This window comes from Aquarana catesbeiana, linkage group LG01, assembly GCF_042186555.1.
Source record: "Aquarana catesbeiana isolate 2022-GZ linkage group LG01, ASM4218655v1, whole genome shotgun sequence".
Classification (NCBI taxonomy): domain Eukaryota; kingdom Metazoa; phylum Chordata; class Amphibia; order Anura; family Ranidae; genus Aquarana; species Aquarana catesbeiana.
This window is the reverse complement of record NC_133324.1, coordinates 352,532,278-352,552,460: the sequence shown is the minus strand read 5'-3', so window position 1 is coordinate 352,552,460 and position 20,183 is coordinate 352,532,278.

Sequence of the window (20,183 nt, the reverse complement as noted above, 5' to 3'; positions counted from 1 at the left end):
CACCCCACCTGGAAATAGACAGGATACATCGCACCCTAGGCCCCAAATCTACGGACCCAGCTAGGCCACGCGATGTATTATGTCGGCTACATCGTTATGCACAGAAGGAAATCCTACTGAGGAAAGCCTGGGACCAGGGGGAAGTAGAATTCGATGGTGCCCATATTCAGATTCTTCCAGATCTTTCTAGGGCCACGTTGCAGCGACGAGCCATGCTGAAGCCGGTGCTGGAACTAGCGAGAAGCTTGGGCTGCACCTACAGATGGGGATACCCACTAGCGGTTATCTTCCGCACGGATCGTGCCTCCTTTACACTGCGCACACCAGCGGACTTACCGGCCCTGTTTGACTTTCTGGGAACAGAGCCAATACAGATGCCAAATTGGCTGCTAAAGATTCCGCGACCTACAGGCCGCATGGGCCCAACCATGAACAGACCCAACCCATCAATCCGTTCGCAGCGGTCTCGAGGTCGATCCCGCGCCAGACCAGAAAACAATGCACGTGAGTCATAAACACATTATGTGATCCCATTCTGCATTGACTACTTAGCACATATGTTTATTATTTTATGTTCCGGTTGGCACCTGACCCACTTTGCCATTGCAATTGAACCGCTGCCCTCCCCCTGAGTGTGGAACGTTACCACAAACATGGCACATCCCAGGATTGATCGTGGCGCGTTCCCCGCCCTGAACCCCCTGTCTTCCATAAATTCATCACATGACTGCCGGATGTGTTTCCTGAACCGTACCGACCCCTCCCACAAGCTACAGCGGTGAGCGGGACGGAGCTGAGGACCCCCCTGACGAAGGGTGGAGGCGATGGCCGTGCCGCCGCCCCCCCTCCCGTGCCCTCCACCTCCCCCATTCCGGCCTCTTTGTGTTCCTGCTTGATTGGGTGAAGGTCTTGCCACACCCCCTACTGCTCCGAGACTGAGGACAATTGCCTACTGAGACCGACACGAGGAGTTGACCCGGGAACTTTGTCACACTATGCTCCGAGGTAAGACCGCGCAGGAGGGAGTTGGACACCAGACCTCAAAGCATGGTCCAGTCAGGTGACTATAGAAAATTGAAATGCCGGTATCCCTGGAAGACCCATGAGACTATCTAGAGGAGCTGTGTGGGCCTTGATGTGGATGGATGGGGGGGGGGTGTTGAGGTTGCCTGTCATTGTTGCCTAAAGGATATGTGATGGGGGAGTCCCCGCAGATGACAGGAGGGTTGAATATAGATGTATATGTTCACTGTGACGGGAGCCGGGGGGTAAGGGGGAGGATCATCCATGTAACACTGTATAAACCACTGAGCAGACTTGACACAAGAGCTTGTGCATAAGAGGAATGATCAATGCTGAGACTATGGGGGGGATGGTATGTGGCACTCAAGTTTAGGTGAGCAATTATGTTTTGTGCCCCTAGCAAAGAGGAATCTCTTGATTTACTCTCTACCAATCACTTTTTTGTTTTGGGAGGAATACGCTCCCCTTTGCAGGGGGGAGTTTCAATGCCCTTTGGTCTGCACTCAGATGAGTGATATGCTCACCATTAAACACTATTTTTTATTTTTATTTTTTATGGGGCAACATCCAAGCTTTTGACATGAGGGAACTGTACCAAAGCATTAAGGGTGGCAGGCACTTAGTTCACCCCTCATTTTTTGTTTTCTGAAGCACTTAGTACTGAGGTTACAGCCAGGTAAAAGAGGTCCTGTATGCAGAAATATTGCTCAGGATAAAAGTTTGCAATGTGCTGCCTAGAGGGGACATATAGGAGGGTCTCTGGTAAGATTCCTCCCTTTCCTGCCACACTTATCAACCAGCATAAGATATGGTAACAACATAGCCCTGGAAAGTAACCATACATGGACTTTTTTTTTTTTGCTAGCCGGGGATTATTATTTCCGTTACCTTGGAGGAGGGCATACGGTCAGTAGATTCTATAGCCAACCAGCAATGTTGATATACAATTTCTTTGGTCCAACCAATAATGTTATCCTTAATAAGGTTATTTTTATTACTATGGTTAAGGAGCGCCGGGTGCTCATACATGTTATATACACATATTCTAAGCCTGTACACGGGGAGGCTATCTACGTACTCACAAATACATTTACAATCTTAGGTCCGGGGGCCTGGGGAGGGTAGGGATCTACCCTCATGACCCTTGCTAGACTCTCCTCCAAATAGGATATCGCCTTATACCAGGTGACACTGGTGGGCGTTGAAGCAATATATTGCTACACATTAGTTTTCCAACCCTGTTGGATTGGGTCGGTTGAAAGTTTTCCTTTCAAGACACCCTTAACCACCTTAGAGTGGTCTTTCTCTCTTATAATCCCTCTTTGCTTACCACTTTTACCTCCCTCTTTTCTCCTGTTCCTCTCTCTTGCCCCTCTTTCTCCTTCTATACTTTTGTGTGCTCGCGAGTATGGAGGTCCTTAACATTGTCACTCTCAACGCAAAAGGGCTTAACGTCCCTGAAAAGAGACGAATGCTATTAAATGACATGAAACGCATGAAAGCGGACATAGTCCTACTGCAGGAGACACATTTCCGGGATGACAAGCTCCCGATCCTCAAAAACAGACATTACCCGACAGTATACCATTCCACCCACTCAGTGGCCAAGTCTAGAGGGGTTTCCATACAGATATCTGCAAAAGTCCCGTGGTCTCTAGTTGATAAAAAGACAGACACGGCAGGCAGGTTTCTTTTTCTGAAAGGACTAATTGGTAGCACAAAAGTGACCATTGCAAATTTTTATGTCCCAAATAGCCACCAAGACTCATTTTTGAAACGACATTTAGAACTTCTCCAGGGCTTCTCTGAGGGACAACTAATCGTAGGCGGGGACCTAAATTTCCCACTGACCCCAGTAGAAGACACCTCGACAGGCACATCCTCCTCCCCACGAGGTACACACAAAAGGATACTTTCGGCCCTCCACGCCGCACAACTGATAGACGCTTGGCGTCTCTTCCACCCAGGTGAAAGGGACTACACCTTTTTTTCACGCCCCCATCAAGCATACTCGCGTATCGATCTCTTCTTAATCCCCCACAGCCAACTTCAGGCTGTTAAAGGTTCCGCCATTGGTTCTATCACCTGGTCAGACCACGCCCCGGTTACAATGCAATATGCCTTTACTGACTTTTATAGGGGACAAAAGAGTCCTTGGCGACTCAACGAAAGCCTCCTACAAAATCCAGAAATAGTCGCGGATGTTACGAAAGAAATTTCACACTACTTTCACTCAAATACCACAGATGACGGAGACGGAGGACTGATATGGGAAGCACACAAAGCGGTGATCCGCGGAGTCCTTATAAAACACGGAGCAAGACTCAAAAAACATAGATCCGCACAACTATCGACATTACTTGACAAACTTCACAAATTGGAATCTAAACACAAACAGACACCAACTAACTCCCTGGGTAGTGAACTAGACACAATACGTACACAGATCACAGACCTTCTACACTTTAAGGCTAAGGCGGCCCTCCAAATTTCACGGAAAAAGATTTATGAATCGGGCAATAAATGCGGCAGTCTACTTGCACAATCTTTAAAATCACAGAAGACAGCGTCATATATCCCACATATCCATTCTCCCACGGGTCAGAAAGTAACTCTACCCCAACACATAACACAAACATTTAGATCTTACTATGAAGCTTTATATAACCTAAACATGCCACAACCCACCCCAGAACGCATAGCAAACTACATTGCAGATTCCAACATGCCTACCCTATCGACTACGACACGAGACCTACTAGAAGAACCCATAACACTAACAGACATACAATTGGCAATAAAAAATACCAAACAAGGAAAAGCTCCAGGACCGGACGGTCTTACAGTCCAGTACTATAAAGCCCTACTCCCATCCCTAGGACAACACCTAATCAAACTCTTCAATGATCTAGGCAAGGGAAGCAAGTTACATCATAATACACTACAAGCCCAAATAGCAGTTATACACAAAGAAGACAGAGACCCGACTCAATGTGGAAACTACCGCCCGATATCCTTACTGAACACTGACCTTAAACTATTTACTAAAATACTGGCCACTAGACTACAACAACACATAACCGGCCTGATCCACCTAGATCAAGTGGGCTTCGTCCCAACTAGAGAGGCGAGGGACAATATCACAAAAGTCCTGAATTTGCTCTATAAAGCCAACTTAGCAGGTACACCAACGGTCTTTCTTGGCACAGATGCTGAAAAAGCATTCGACCGAGTGAACTGGTCGTTTATGTTTGCAACGCTACGACACATTGGCCTAGGAAATAATGTGCTGAACTGGATCTCAGCAATATATTCCTCACCATCTGCAAGGGTCAGGGTTAACGGCATGGTGTCAGACGCTTTTCAAATTGCGAACGGCACACGGCAAGGATGCCCACTCTCACCCCTCCTCTTTGCGCTTTCTTTGGAGCCCTTCTTATGCCATATCAGACTAAATCCAGACATTACGGGAGTTTCCATAGAACACACTCAATATAAGGTATCAGGATACGCCGATGACTTGATGTTCTCACTAGCAAACCCGGTAATCTCCCTCCCTAACCTGATTAAAGAATTTTCTACATATGGAGCTCTCTCCTATCTGAAAATTAATCTAGCTAAGTCAGAGGCAATGAGCATAGGGATCCCACTAACACAACTTACATCTCTACAATCCAGTTTTAAACTGAAATGGACAAACAAAGCTTTGAAATATCTGGGCACCCATATACCCCAAACCTTAGCGAAACTATATGAGATCAACTTTCCTCCATTACTATCTAAAATCAAAACATTACTAAACACATGGCAATCTGGCCTACATTCCTGGCTAGGGCGTTGTAATATTCTAAAAATGTCTATCCTACCGAAATTACTATATCTAATGCAAGCCTTGCCAATACACATACATCTCAGTTTTTTCAGACAAGTACAATCGCTATTCACTGACTTCGTCTGGGCTAAGAAAAGACCCAGGCTCCCTAATAAACTACTAGTGCTCCCAAAGCCTTCTGGTGGGTTGGCACTACCTAACATTCGTGCTTATTATCAGGCTGTTCACTTAGGAAGACTTATAGATTGGCGTAGACACCGGGAAACCAAGTTATGGTCCCAAATGGAACAATCCCACACCACAATTCCACTAGGTGGCACCCCGTGGTGTTACCAGGGTTTACCAACGGAACTCAAACGCCACCCTCTAATAGGCAACACGGCCCGAATTTGCGCAAAACTAATATCTAAAACGACCATTTCTTCCCCGAACTCACCCCTATATCCAATAATAGGCAATCCCCTGTTCACTCCAGGCCTACAGGATGGAATTTTTCGAAAGTTGGGGGAAGCAGGTATACACTTGGCCTCCCACTTTAGTTCTGGAGGACGCTGGAAAACATACTCGGAGCTTTCCGATCTCACGGGTAGGTTCTGTTTAGACTTCATGCGGACACTCCAATTAAGACATTTCCTCAACTCTATCCCACCCCCCACAGATAGCAATCAAAACCTCACGACATTAGAAGAACTCTGTACCGATACAGGTGTTTTACCACACACACTCTCACTGACCTACAACCTACTGAATACACCCCCCTCGGACTATATACCGCCAGGCTTACTTAAATGGGAAGAGGAATTGGACTGTAGATTTAGCCCCGCAAAGAGACAACACATACTTCGTTTCACACACAAATCTTCCATTTGCGCTAAGACACAGGAAACAAACTATAAGATACTTTCCAGATGGTATAGAACCCCAACACGCCTGCATGAAATGTTCCCAACAACATCAGATATGTGTTGGCGCTGTCAAATGGACAAGGGAACTTTGCTACACATATTCTGGTCTTGCCCCAAACTCACACACTTTTGGAGAGTGATACGAGAGACTGTACAACTGTTTACTGACAGGACAATCACAAATGACCCAGCATTCTTTTTACTACACGCTACAGACATTCCCGACAAGATATACAAAAGATCAGTCATACGTCACCTGCTGGATGCAGCTAGAGCCTGCATCCCACTGTGTTGGAAATCCGCCCTCCCACCGACAATTGATATGTGGCTAGGGAAAGTAGAGGACATCAGACAGCTGGAAGACCTAATCCACACGGCACAACACAGAGAAGAAATATTCTCTAAGACTTGGCAGCGGTGGACTATGTTTATTTACTCGACGGCAGGACAATCTCTGAGAAGAGCTGATTGTGACCCGAGAACAGACGTGCGACAATGAGCTATCGCTGTTGAATCAAATAATGACATAAAACTCCGTGGGAACGGACTGCGAGACCCTCCATGCTTGCGAGACACACACCCATCTCCCCCCTTTCTCAATTACTCCATTATACTCTCTCTCTCCCTCAACTCTTCCTCTTCTTTCATTTCAATTCCTTCTCCTTCTCTCCTCTAACTTTTCCTAACCTTTCTTTAGTTCCTTTATTAATGTCTATTTGAGAGACAAAAAAAAAGGAGGAGAGCCGACGCAATGGGCCATATTACAACACAATGTCACATGCTTAATAAAGGTTACTCATTTAACACACTACCGGCTTATCCGGGATTGGTTATCACTTTTTCAGTATTAAGACAAAAGAAGATGAGACACTGTATAACATGTTAAACACAATGAGTTTTTGGTCTTCTAAAATATACTGTGTATGTTACGTGATACATGTGATACTCTGTAACATGTTGGTCCATGTGGGCCGTGTTCTTTTCTTTTCATAAATAAAAAATTTAAAAAAAAAAAAAAAGAGCTCCGTGTGCACGATAAACAAAGTAGGTATGATCCATGGAAAATCTGTTAGTATGAATGAAGATGTTAAGTATATGTGTAGTCTAGACAAAGAGAATGTGACACTTCTTAAAATGTGGAAAACAAAGTATGATTTTGATGCGTTTTTAAATAAGGATTATTGTGTAATACTGTGTAGAAAGCTTAAAAATGATGCCGGCATGAAAATAAGAAAACAGAAGAAATTAGGGCTTCCCCAGGCAAAGAAATGGCTTGAGGAGGCTAACCATAGGTTAAATTCAGAAAACCATAAAAAGACTATGTTTTTGAACAAAGAAGAGGACAATAATATGACCGTCCTCTGAAGTTTAGTTCAGCAAGTATTGACTGAACAAAACGTGACAAACCAAATGCAACCTGACTCTCCACTGTTTTTTGTTCCCCCGTGGTCACCTGGGTCACCCGCAGATGCAGTCGATTCTCCTATGGCTGCAGCTAAACCCCCTCTCAAGATGACTCTTGCTGTCCAGAGGAGTCCACAAGGGACCCCCTTTACAGCAACTGTTACTACATTTTTCGGGGACCTGGTGAACCAATTGATATCCCCCTCAGTTGGGGAACAAACAGAATGTGGAGAGGAAGAATTCCACTAATTGAAGTTCCCAACCCTAGGGCAGGACAAAATGTAGGAAGTATAGTAGTCCCCAACACTATGATGGTCTATCATCCCTGGACCCCCGAGGATGTTAAAAAAAAACTACTGAAGGGGTACCACATCCCAAGGTCAACATAGCTCAAATCAGGGATGGTATCATGGGAATGATTGCTAACTATCATCTTAATGGGAGGGAAATAGAGCAGGTCATCAGACAGATCCTGGGTCCCGACTGGCATCATGTAGTGGGAGATTGGAGTGGATTAAACAATCAGGGAGTTGTGTTGCCTCATGATGATGCAGCACTTGAAAACAGGAGAAATGCTCTTATAACAAGGAGAGAGAATAGATGGATATGTCGAGCCGACTGGTCCATTATAAATCAGTGTGTGCAGGGAGAAGAGGAAACAGTGGACAATTTCATTGTTAGGATGAGGGAGATTTTCACTAATCACTCAGGAATAGAAGTCCCAGTAAATCAAGTAAACGATAGCCCATATGAGCAACAGCTAAAGGATGCAATCTTGAAGGGGCTGCTTGCCCCTATATCAAGTTTGTTACCAAACACATGATCAACCATAAGATCTGCAGACTTCAGGAGCTGATTGAGTATGCGAGGCATGCTGAGCGGCACTTCCAATCAAAAAAGAAGAGAGTGGAGTGTTTCCTGTGAGGTAAAAGAGGTCACTTGGCAAAAGAATGTAGGTCAAACAGAGAGGAAGAAGCATGACTAGAAGATGTTGGTATGTCTGCAGAGAGAGAGAGATACAGAAGAAAATGATGAGAAAGAATCTGAAATTTTGGATGTATGCACTGTTGAAACTTGTTTGCATGCTGAAGTCAAACCAGAAATAACCTTGGTTGTGAAGGGTAGATGGCTAACATTTCTCTGTGATACTGGGGCTTGTAGGACCCTAATACACCCGCTGGATATGAAAAAGGTAAAGAAAAAGGTGTAGTATATGTAAAATCTACAAAATGGGTTGATGCACCAGGAGGTCATGTCTGAAGGCCTTACTGTGGAAGATCCACAGACAGGTAAAAAGGATCAGTGTAAAATTGTCATTTTGACTAAATGTCCTGTTAATTTGTTGGGTAGAGACATGTTGCACGCTCTTGATATTTCTGTCGTAAAAGTGGAGGGAGGTCTCAGAGCCCATCGGCTGTGTGAAAAACAAATCACAGCCGTGGATAATGAGCCCTGATAATGGTAGAGCCTGGAATTTGCAAACTGAGGGATTAAATATACCCAAAACCCTGGCAGAAATAATGGACGAAGAGTCTGTGAGGAAAAGGTACAAGGTCCAGACAAACCTCTATTGCACCATGTACTACAGAAAGATCTCTGGGCCTGATAAGTCCTATGAGAAACAGTTAATGAGTCTCACTAACACTGAAGTTCTCTTAAAATGTCTGTACTGTGATAAGGAAGGAAATAGCGTGGCTACTTGTCTCCTACCACAGCCTATTCTGCAAATATACAGGCAGGATACTGTCCTTGTGTTTCGGTCACCCAGAATCCCAAGGTATCATGGCATGAGCTAGGAGAATTTATCACGAACTGGGTCCAACTGACAGATGAGAAACTAAAAATCCAGAGGGATTCAGAGGTATAGGAAGCATAAGGGAGAGAAAGATGGGTGGAGACTCGTGCAGGATTTACAGGCAGTCAATAGGGCCGTATTACCGAGGCCCCCGGTGGTCCCAGACATGCATATTCTCCTGAACGAGCTCTACCCAGAGAACAAGGTATTTTATGTTATCGATAACAGTAATCCTTCTTTTCCATTCCCTTACACAAAGACAGTCAGTTCTGGGTTGCATTTATGTACACGGAAAAAAAAAAGAGGTACACATACACTAGGTTATCCCAGGGATATTGTGAAAGTCCAACTACCATCTCACAAAGAATGTCCAATAATTTGTCTCGGTTTGTACCTCCCAGTGTGAGTTAAATTCTCTTGTATGTGGATGACATTCTGGTAGTAATGTATGTAAAATTACCATGGTTCTGCTGCATTTCCTCGCAGACCAAGGTCAAAAGGTCAGCAAAGACTAATTACAACTGTGGAAAGAAAAGGTGAAATACCTGGGTTACATTTTATCTCAAGAAGGTAGACTTTTGCATGAGATCCGAAAAGAGGCCATCCTTCAAGTCCCCAAATCACATACCAAAAAAGAAATGATGTCATTTCTTGGCATGGCAAATGTCTGTAGAGCATGGATAGTAAATTATGCTACGGAGGTGGCGCCTCTTTCTGATCTCATCTATGGTTCACTAATGGCTGCAAAAGATTCCATTCAGTGGAATGTGCAAGCAGAGGATGCATTTACGAAGGTAAAGCACCTCATTGTGGGTTATGCTTAGCCTTCCTAATTACAGTAAAACCTTTTATCAGACTGTAGATTGTAAGGAAGGATCTCACTGATGTTCCCTTTCTAGATGCTGACATTACCTTTTGTGTTGATGGGTCTTGTAAAAAGGACGATAAAGGGGTAAATCAAACGGCATACTCTATAGTAACACATGACCAGGTCATTGAAGCCAGACCCCTTCCCAGTTCCTACTCTACACAACAAGCTGAAATTATTGCCCTATCCAGGGCCTGTAGTCTAGGGGAAGGGAAGAAAATAAATATTTATACAGACAGTCAATACGCTTTTTCTACTATACACATATTTGCCCAACAATGGAAAAATAGGGGTATGATTACGTCCACAGGTAAACCAATCTCACATAGAGATCTTATCCTTGCCCTTCTAGAAAATGTACAGAAACCAACACAAGTGGCTATTTGTAAATGTACAGCACACAGAAAGGGAACAGATCCAATTACTCTAGGAAATGCACTAACAGACAAAGACCGCAAGGGAAGCTGCTACAGGTCCGCAAAAAAACACACATATACTATACAGGTCCCCAAGAAAATGGTGAGGTACGGAAAGCTATTGATAAAACATGGTTATCAGAAATGCAGAAAACATCACCGGCAGGTGAAAAACAAAAGTGGTTATCTAAAGGGGCAATGCTGGTCAATGGTATATACACAAGTACAGAAGGTAAACCCATCTTACCTACATCACTGTTTAGATATGCTGCGTTATTAAGCCATGGGCAATCCCATATCTCAAAAGGAGGGATGGTACAGGTGATCAACAAGGTGTTCACAACATATGGGTTTACGAACGACTCTAGAAATTTTTGCCTCACATGTCCGCTTTGTACCAGATACCATAATCAAGGTGCTCTAAGACCCTTAAGAGGTCATTTCCCACAACCCTCTTATCCCTTTCACACGATATGCATGGATTTTATGATTATTATTGTTTATAAAGTGGGTGGAAGCTTTTCCTATGACACACCCAAATGGGCAGTGAGTAGCCAAAGTACTTATTAAAGAGGTGATTCCATTTCATGGGATCCCCTCTGTGATTTACAGTTACAACGGCTCCCATTTTGTAAACCGAACAATACAACAAATTGGTAAATGGTACAATATTGACCTAAAAAAACACTGTGTCTACCACCCACAATCTGTGGGCACAGTGGAGAGACACAATGGTACCTTAAAGAGTAAACTAAGAAAATTGTTGGAGGAAACAGGGAAAAATAAATGGGTTTAGTGTTTGCCAATGGCATTGTTGAGTATAAGAATTACCCCTACTGCTAAAGGACTAACACCGTATGAAATGCTGTATGGTAAACCTTATTATATTCCACAACTAGCCACCGTTCCTCTCCCTAAAGAGGAAATAGACTTGACTTGTATAATAAGAATGTTTTCATAAAATATAACTGGGTCAGAATGTGTAAATGAGAAAAAGAGCTACCCTAAGACTAAAATGCAAAGTATACCCCCATCAGTACAAGCATTACCAGGAAATTTTACTTGTTTCTCTAACAATGACAGTAATGGTACACATGTTGGCACCCTAGCCCCTGAATACTGTGCAACTACAATCCGTACTACGGACATTAAGTACCAACTAAAATGGTTTCAGGAACAAAAACAGCAATTGGCTGATGTTTGGTGTTTGTGTGGAGATAAGAGGTTAAGGCCCAGACTACCACCTAGATGGGAGGGTAGTTGTGCCCTTACCCGATTGCTGCTTCCCTTTTATATAGTTCCTATGAGTGATAAATCAATGAAACTACCAGGTAAATACGTTTTTAAAGGAATTAAGCGAGAAACACCACAAGGATCATTTGACAACCGAGTTTATATAGACGAAATAGGTGTTCCATGAGGAGTTCCAGATGAATTTAAAGCGCAGAATCAAATAACTGCAGGACTCACCTCACTCTTCATATGAGTCTAGCCCAACTGGACTGGATAAACTACATCTACTACAAACAGCAGAGGTTTGTCAATTACACCAGAGATGCTATCAAAGGTATAGCAGCACAATTGGACGCCACCTCTTTGACAGCGTGGCAGAACCGTATAGCGTTGGATATGTTGCTGGCAGAAAGGGGCGGGGTATGCAAAATGTTCAGCACCTTCTGCTGCACTTTTATTCCAAACAATACGGCACCTGATGGAAGTATCACCAAGGCCTTACAAGGCCTATAAATGCTATCTGAAGAATTAGCTGAGAACTCTGGTGTAGAGAACCCCCTGATGAGACTCTTTGAAAAATGGTTTGGTAAATGGGGTGATCTTGCAAAAAGTTTGCTTATCTCTATTGTCATGGCAACCGCAGTTCTTACATTGTGTGGATGTTGCTGCATTCCCTGTATTAGGGGAATTCTTCAAAGACTGATTGACACATCTTTAACAAAAACTATGCTCCTCCAGAGCGACACGGAACTATACTGGGAACCTGATGATGAATTTACAACTCTCGCTAAGGACTTATCTGTCTAAATGATAATACCTGGTAAAATGAAAAACCTGGATATTTGAATTATTGACATTATTAGTATAAAAGGAGGGAGATGTCAGAGAAATTATACTTTAAATGTCAGTTATGAAAGACGCCATTTTGTTATCATGGCTTAGAAAGAAACTATAGACTAGTGATAATATGGAGTCAGCAATATATAGACTCAGTAATATAAAAAGCTTACATCTGCAGTTTTTTTGAATATATCCTGTATTTTTGTGTTGGCTTGGGGAGTTTTCAAGTCAGTATCCTGTAACCATTGTTAGATGAAGATAAAGTCTGTAACAGACACTTCCACCTTTCCTGTTGTGTTCAGAATAAAGTTGAAAATACATGAGACTGGGCATTTTAAGACAGGAAAGGGGGTGTCCAGGGTTAATAAAAAAGACATGTACCACAGTATTTTCCTTAGAAATGACGATGACAGCATGAAGATGTAATGCTATTCATTTCTCTTGCATATGCAATAAATATTACCTTGATGCCCGAGGACGGTCTGACATGGTGAATTATTTGCCTTACAATTTGATCCTTCGAAAAGCCAGGAGTCCGATTTCCCCCGAGACGCACTGGCCAACTCAGTGACCGATGACCGTACGGCAAAACTGTAAGTCCTCCGTCTTAAATTAGACGTTAAAAAGAGGCCGGTCCGCTGAACTAGTGCCTCCCGGGCAGCGACTTACCGGATCAGCACAAGAGACCGCTCTCGGGACAAGGTAAGCCACGCCCTCTTGCGCGTGAAAGAGGGCGTGGCTTGCATGAAAAGTGGGTGTGGCTTGCATGAAAGTGGACGTGGCTTAAATTGGCGTGGCTCAAGAGGGTGTGGTTAGAGTCTGAGATGAATGAGGGATGGAGAGGGAGAGGGAAAGGGGGAGAGGGAGAGGGGGAGAGAGGAATGACAGGACAGCAGCCCCAGGTCCTACACAACAATAGAAATATGTGTATTCTAGAAAGTTTAACAATCAGCAGATAAAGATACTCCAAACACCTGGTGTTAACGCTTCAATCATCCTGGCACCATGGTTGTTATGGTGTCAGGATGATTGAAGCGCATTATTTCTATTATTACATTGTAATATCAAATTAAATCATTCAACTCACCATAATGCCGAATCAGTGGGATCCCTGAGCGTGTCACTAGCCACGTCGCCTGCCACCAGCAGAGTCTGTCCTTGCATCAGGTGCCCCCGGCAGAGTCTGTCCTTGCATCAGGTGCCCCCGGCAGAGTCTGTCCTTGCATCAGGTGCCCCCGCCAGAGTCTGTCCTTGCATCAGGTGCCCCCGCCAGAGTCTGTCCTTGCATCAGGTGCCCCCGCCAGAGTCTGTCCTTGCATCAGGTGCCCCCGCCAGAGTCTGTCCTTGCATCAGGTGCCCCCGCCAGTGCAGCCCCCCCTCAGTTAGTGCAGCCCCCCCCTCAGTGCAGCCCCCCCTCAGTTAGTGCAGCCCCCCCTCAGTGCAGCCCCCCTCAGTTAGTGCAGCCCCCCCCTCAGTGCAGCCCCCCCTCAGTTAGTGCAGCCCCCCCTCAGTTAATGCAGCCCCCCCTCAGTTAATGCAGCCCCCCCTCAGTGCAGCCCCCCTTCAGTTAGTGCAGCCCCCCCTCAGTGCAGCCCCCCTCAGTTAGTGCAGCCTCCCCCCCTCAGTGCAGCCCCCCCAGTTAGTGCAGCCTCCCCCCTCAGTGCAGCCCCCCCTCAGTTAGTGCAGCCCCCCCCTCAGTTAGTGCAGCCCCCCTCAGTGCAGCCTCCCCTCAGTGCAGCCCCCCCTCAGTGCAGCCCCCCCTCAGTTAGTGCAGCCCCCCTCAGTGCAGCCCCCCTCAGTTAGTGCAGCCTCCCCCCTCAGTGCAGCCCCCCCTCAGTTATTGCAGCCCCCCCTCAGTGCAGCCCCCCTCAGTTAGTGCAGCCTCCCCCCCTCAATGCAGCCCGGCCCCCGCTCAGTGGAGGAGCGGCCGGTGTTCTGCCGAGAAAGTTCCCCTCGGCAATGGCGGACCCCCTGTACTGCGCAGGCGCAGCGCTTGGGCAGTACAGGGCTGGGGAACTTTCAAGAAGACACGGCGCCGGCGCCGTGTCTTCTGCTCGCTTCAGTGGAGAGGGGAGGGGCCGTGCAGCCAAAGAAGCCGCTTCATTGGCTGCACGGATCGAGCCCCCTTCCCCTCTCCACTCAACACTAGAGGCAGATAGAGCGGCGGCGCCGGCCGCCATTTTGCTGGAGCCCGCTGCTCCAAAAAAAAAAAACAACATTCCCGATTTTCCTTATGGAAAATCCCGATTCGGGACACTCTCCAATCGGGACGAGGGTCCCAAAATCGGGATTGTCCCGGGAAAATCGGGACTGTTGGCAACTATGTGCATGCAGTTCTAAAGAAACAGTAACAAATGGACCAATGTGCAGATGGGCCCCAATGTTGGCCAGCATAAATTTGCAAGTTAGGCACCAGATATTATACAAACACCTTCCATGGGTACCCCATTCAGGAATACCTACACATACCCACATCCAAGCGTATAACCACAGAGTGTACTCTGGGACAGGTTAATTTGGTTTAGTACTATTGTGGACTAGGTTAATTGCCATATTATAGTCTAGTATTCAGGTTACTTAGTTTAATGCATTTAAACATATTCAGTTACCTGGTTATTGTATTTGTGCATCGCATTTACCTGCCTTGCAACAATATATTTACTTTGATTGTGTGTTCCCCTGTTTGAGAGGGTCAAATAGGGTACGAGACTTATCCCAAAGAGAAACTCGCTGGATTTTTTTATTGAAATGCCTCTTTCCTAGGGGCTTGAATATTGAGGTGGACCTCAACTGTTTTATTAATAACTCTTAATTACCTATGACGGAAACATGTAAGTAATTATGTCCAATTAGATCTTTTTAGGATGCTTATAATGTCTAAATACATGGGGATGGTTCTTAAATTTCTGACTTTACATGGGGTGCATATATATATATATATATTTATGGGTGTGCATTTTATGGTGGGCACATATTCTATATATGAAATATAGAGATATGCATTACATGGGAGTAAAATAGTTAATATATGGGACAATTTGTTAGAACAGCCTAACAGTCGCTGAATATAGTTATGAAGTTGTTGTCCTAGTTTTGAATAGTTTCTTCTTCTATATATATTCTATATATATATATTTTTACATTTTTTATAGTTTTATTAATTGTTATTATTATTTTCATAAATTTTTATTGTTTAATAATCAATTACTTAAAATACCAGTCATTCGTCCTTTCGATATGTAATGCATCAAGTTTGATTAGAATTATTGTAGCAATATGCTGTTAATAGACAGTAATGATCATGCAGCTATTTGTGCTATAGTACAATGTGGCACTTATGTATACTAAATTATATCTAGCGTGGATGTAATTTAAGTACCGATCATGTGAATAGTAGTTCTTTGTGAGAGGACCTGTGATCCACCTTGTACTGATGTAGTAGTTGGTATATGGTGTATACGGGGACACGAGGTGAGCGCATGTACCGTTGAATTGTCTATGCCAGAGCTTCATGTGAGAGGTATAGGAGGAAGGGTTGCCTTGCTGTTTGGCCAATCCCATGAATAAGTCTGTATGACGAAACATGTCAGGGGGCGTGGCTAAACAGCAATCATCTGTAAGCACTTCACGCTGAATACCAGATCAGGGATTGACGGTTCGAGCTAAGAGGAGCGGATTAGAGTGATTTCTAAGCCGTACACCTCGGGTCCGCCGTGACCACACTATATACCACTACAGACGTTTTAATCAAGAGCAGCTTTTTGCTGTGATTTTACCTGCTGGCTTTGAAGTGATGTGATGTTAGTGTAATGGTTGAAGTTTTTCACTTAGTCTTTTATTAAACTGGTTTTACACTATTACACTATTTGGAGCACCTTTTATTTTCATGTGGAGAGATCCTGTATACATGCTTGCGTCCGGATAACAGAGATCAGTTGACCCTGTTTGTGTGGCTCAAAGCGTATATGTCAAGCACGAGAGTGTAAGGCATAAACATCTGGTGAGTGTGTCATCCAAAGGGAGCGGAATCACTGGCACTTATAGGTGTGGTGGAAGATTAGAAAAGTTTACCGAATCAGTTCTTTTCTAGATGAACCTGATTATGCTTATGGACTTTTAAGTTGAATTTAGTTTATTTTCACTTGTCACAGGGTGATATTGTTACATTGATAATTATAATCATCACATCGTTGCACTGATTATTTTTATTTTCTTTACAGTGATATTTTAAACTATATTGTTTATGAAGTTATTTTCATCTATTTTTAGGTTCATGATTTTTACACTATTGGAGTTTAATACACATGTGTGTAATTTAGTGCCACTTATTTTTCACTATCAAGTGTAGATAGGGGTTAAAAATACGGTTCACATTTTACATCATTAAAGTGGCAGCAGGGCAGTTTGTTTTATGGTGGTACTTCAAGTGTGGGTATACAAGACTTGCTGACCATCAGCCATAAATATATTTACTTTATCTACCATCAAGTAGATTGTAGTCTATTGCCTGTGTGCTAATATAGTGTGGTGGTATACCAGTACTTAAGTTACAATCAGGTGTGTCAGAGGGGACCTTTACAGAGTTGTGCAGAAAGAGCAGTGGCAGCTGGTGTCTTTTTCTCTTTTGAGGGGCGGAAAAGAACCCTCCCCCCTCCCTCCTCACCTCCTCCTAGGCGTCCAATAGGATCGCCTGTCCTTTCAGCCAATCAGGTTATGGGTCTCAAGACCTGCTTCCTGATTGGCCAGGAGGAGGATCAGTGTTACAATAGCGTATAATTATTCGCTAGTGTAACACACCTGGGTGGGCTTGGTTTGCATTCTCTGCACCCCGAGCCCTCCCTATTTTAAAGCCTATTAGAGCCTCTAGCTCTAATCAGGTGCATTAACCCCCCCCATTGGAATCCATGCATCTGGCATTCTGCAGGGACGCATGGATGGGAGGCCTTAATGGACAGGCCGCCCCTGGAACAGAGAACCCATCATAACAAGCAGCTCCTGCAGGGGTAAGTACTACAAGAGCACAGCTTCAACCCAGAGTATGCTGCCATGATATGCCAGAAAATGATTTTAAGCAACAAAACGGGTGCAATTTGTGATGTGGCCTGTTTATGAATAGGGCTTAAAGTGGATGTAAACCCAATGTCATCCTTTCTAAACTACTGCCATAGGGGTTATCTATAAGGATATACATGCCTCCTGCATGTATCTTTACCTGTCAAATGTCTCCCCTCTGTCTGTTATTAGACCCGAAAAAATGCAGATTCTGTGGGTGGGTCTGTTGTCTGGAGCTCGGTGGGTGGAGTCGTGATGTCAGTAGACTCCCCGCCCACCTCTACACTCCCCTTGTCAATATTCATTTTCTCCTGTGTATTTCTTATACTGAACTTCTGCTATGATCTCTAACATCCAGTGAAAAGACAGGAAAGTAACCACATGACTTCAGCATGCCAAATCATGGTGAGGTGTGGAACAGCCAATCCTTGCAGAGCTGCTGAAGAAAGGAGTGGGGGAGGGAATTTAAAAATAATGTATGTCTCTTAGGCGAGATGTATATCACCTGTCACTCACAGCAAGGGGGAGTATTTGACAAAGTATTTCTCAGTTTGTCAAGAATTGTCTCACTGAACAATAAAAGAGGATTGCTCAGAGATGGATTAACTCTGTGTGGCAAGACTGGGCTCAAATGATAGCAAATCTTATACTCTACATTATGATAAAAAATAAATAAAAAATTCGGGTTTACATCCACTTTAAGTTGTGCTAATTTTTTTTTTTTTTAGATTTGGAGCAGTAAGGGGTTAGAACCACTGTCTATGTTGTCTGTGTCCTCATTAGGGAGATCAATTCATTCATTGTCTAATCACCAATGTTGCCAGAAATAAATGTGGGGGTGAAGCTAAATGCTTGAGTTGTCCCCAGAAAAGGAACTCTTTCAATAGAGACAATTGTTCCAATGACAACTGTCTAAGAAGAGATTTCCCTCACATTGAAGAGAGATCCTCTCACTGGAGTCTACAGGACAGGAAGTGAAGGAAGATCTCCCTAATGAGACACAGATGACAAAATGAAAACTGCAAGCAGTTTTAACCCTCCCATATTCTATTCTAAATAAGAAAAGAGCTTTGGCTTTAGATATTCTTTAAGGCATTAGATTTTATGTGCTTGTAGGGTAGGCAGGTAGTACTTCCTCCATGTTCTCCTCCTTGTTGGGCGCCAAGTGTGGGTCACATAGGAGGCCTACCCTAGCGTGGGTTCTTCTGGGATATGTTAGGCACCTGTAACAGGATCACTTTACAACACATTGGGTATCTTTACTTCTGTGCGTTGATGAGTTTCATCAACGCCCTGGGACAAGGCTGAGGCCGCTGTGGGGGAACACCCTACTTTAAGGCGGCCTCTGTTCTTAGAGATGATTGTACACTGTGTACATTTGTTGTACACTGTGTACATTTGCACCATAATTGTCCTCCAGTTAACTCTCGGGTCCCCATGACTATGTACACCTTCGTAACTAGCATTTAGGAGGGACACGCTGAGTATTGTCCACATCCACCTGTCCAACGTATCACCGCTACCTCACTCTGAGTAGTAGTATGGGGTCCTGCCATGCACCCAGTGCGGACTCCATGCGTGCACTTAACTTCACTTAACTCTTCCGTATCTGTGTACAGGCTGGGGACCTCTGCTGTGCAAGTCTGCTCCCATTGCTATGGGAGACAGACCACTCACAGAAAGAGTTCAGACAACAACTCCCCCCTGCAACACGCTATCCCACCTGTCTCAGGCGCACGCTTAATGACAGGCTACTTGGTAACCTTCCATTACCCTAGGTAACCACTTGTGTCTTCTCTCTGTATTAACTCCTTGTACTGTTGTCTTCATATGTACTGTAGAAAGGTTCCAGTTACTTGCATTACACCCCTTTAGTAACTTCAGATCAGGTTGGAACAAGGTTTTCAAAACCTTTACTTGGAAAAGTGCAACATATTACAAAGTTCAAATGCAAGAACAATATTTCTTCCCACATCCCTAATCCTAACTCAGGCTATGGGCTGCCCCGGGATACTTACAAGGGTAGAGTCCATGTATAATCAGTGGATCCATAAGTGGTATTTCCCAGTGCTCTTGATGACCTTTTACATGACAGCAATAGCAGCAGGCAACATTCTTTCACTCCTCACGAGTGCAGCTCTCCGCTTCTCTCCCCTTCGGGCTCTCTATGTGCTCTCCAATTCTGTCCCCTATGGCTCCAGGCTTCAGCTTCTCCTCCAGACCACTATCCCCCTCTTATAGCACAGGATCAGTGGGTCAGACCCAAAGAAAACCCACCAAACCAAAGAACCGAAAAAGACATTTACCCTTACCTTCCCCTATGGGGCAGCACTTAACTAGCTTAATTTCAACCTGCTTACATGCTGACATGTAAACTTAACTTTGAGCCTACCCACTTTCCTGTGCAAGGTATAAATTGATGTGGGTGGCTGCCATTTTTTGCTTTGTTGGGGTTGGTACAGACACACACTGGGGGCTTTGAGCAACTACTTCTGCTTCTGTTGAGTTGCTGTACCTTTAAGAGGAAGGAGCTACCTCTAAGGTATACATGCTCCCAATAAATGCATTGTTATAGAAATTTCACAGGTTAGAAACTTATATAGTTGGGGGCCCTAATTTGTGGAGGTGCATTGACAGGGCAGCGTGTCTTCACTATTTGCAAATTAAAGTATAATTAAGGCAAAACTTTAGTGTTGGATAGCGTGAAGATGGATTAGAACACCTATTAGGTTGTTATTGTTGTTTGTGCCCCCATTATGGAGATTCTCTCTCTATTTGTCCTGTTTTATACTATCATTGAAAATGAAAGTTAAAG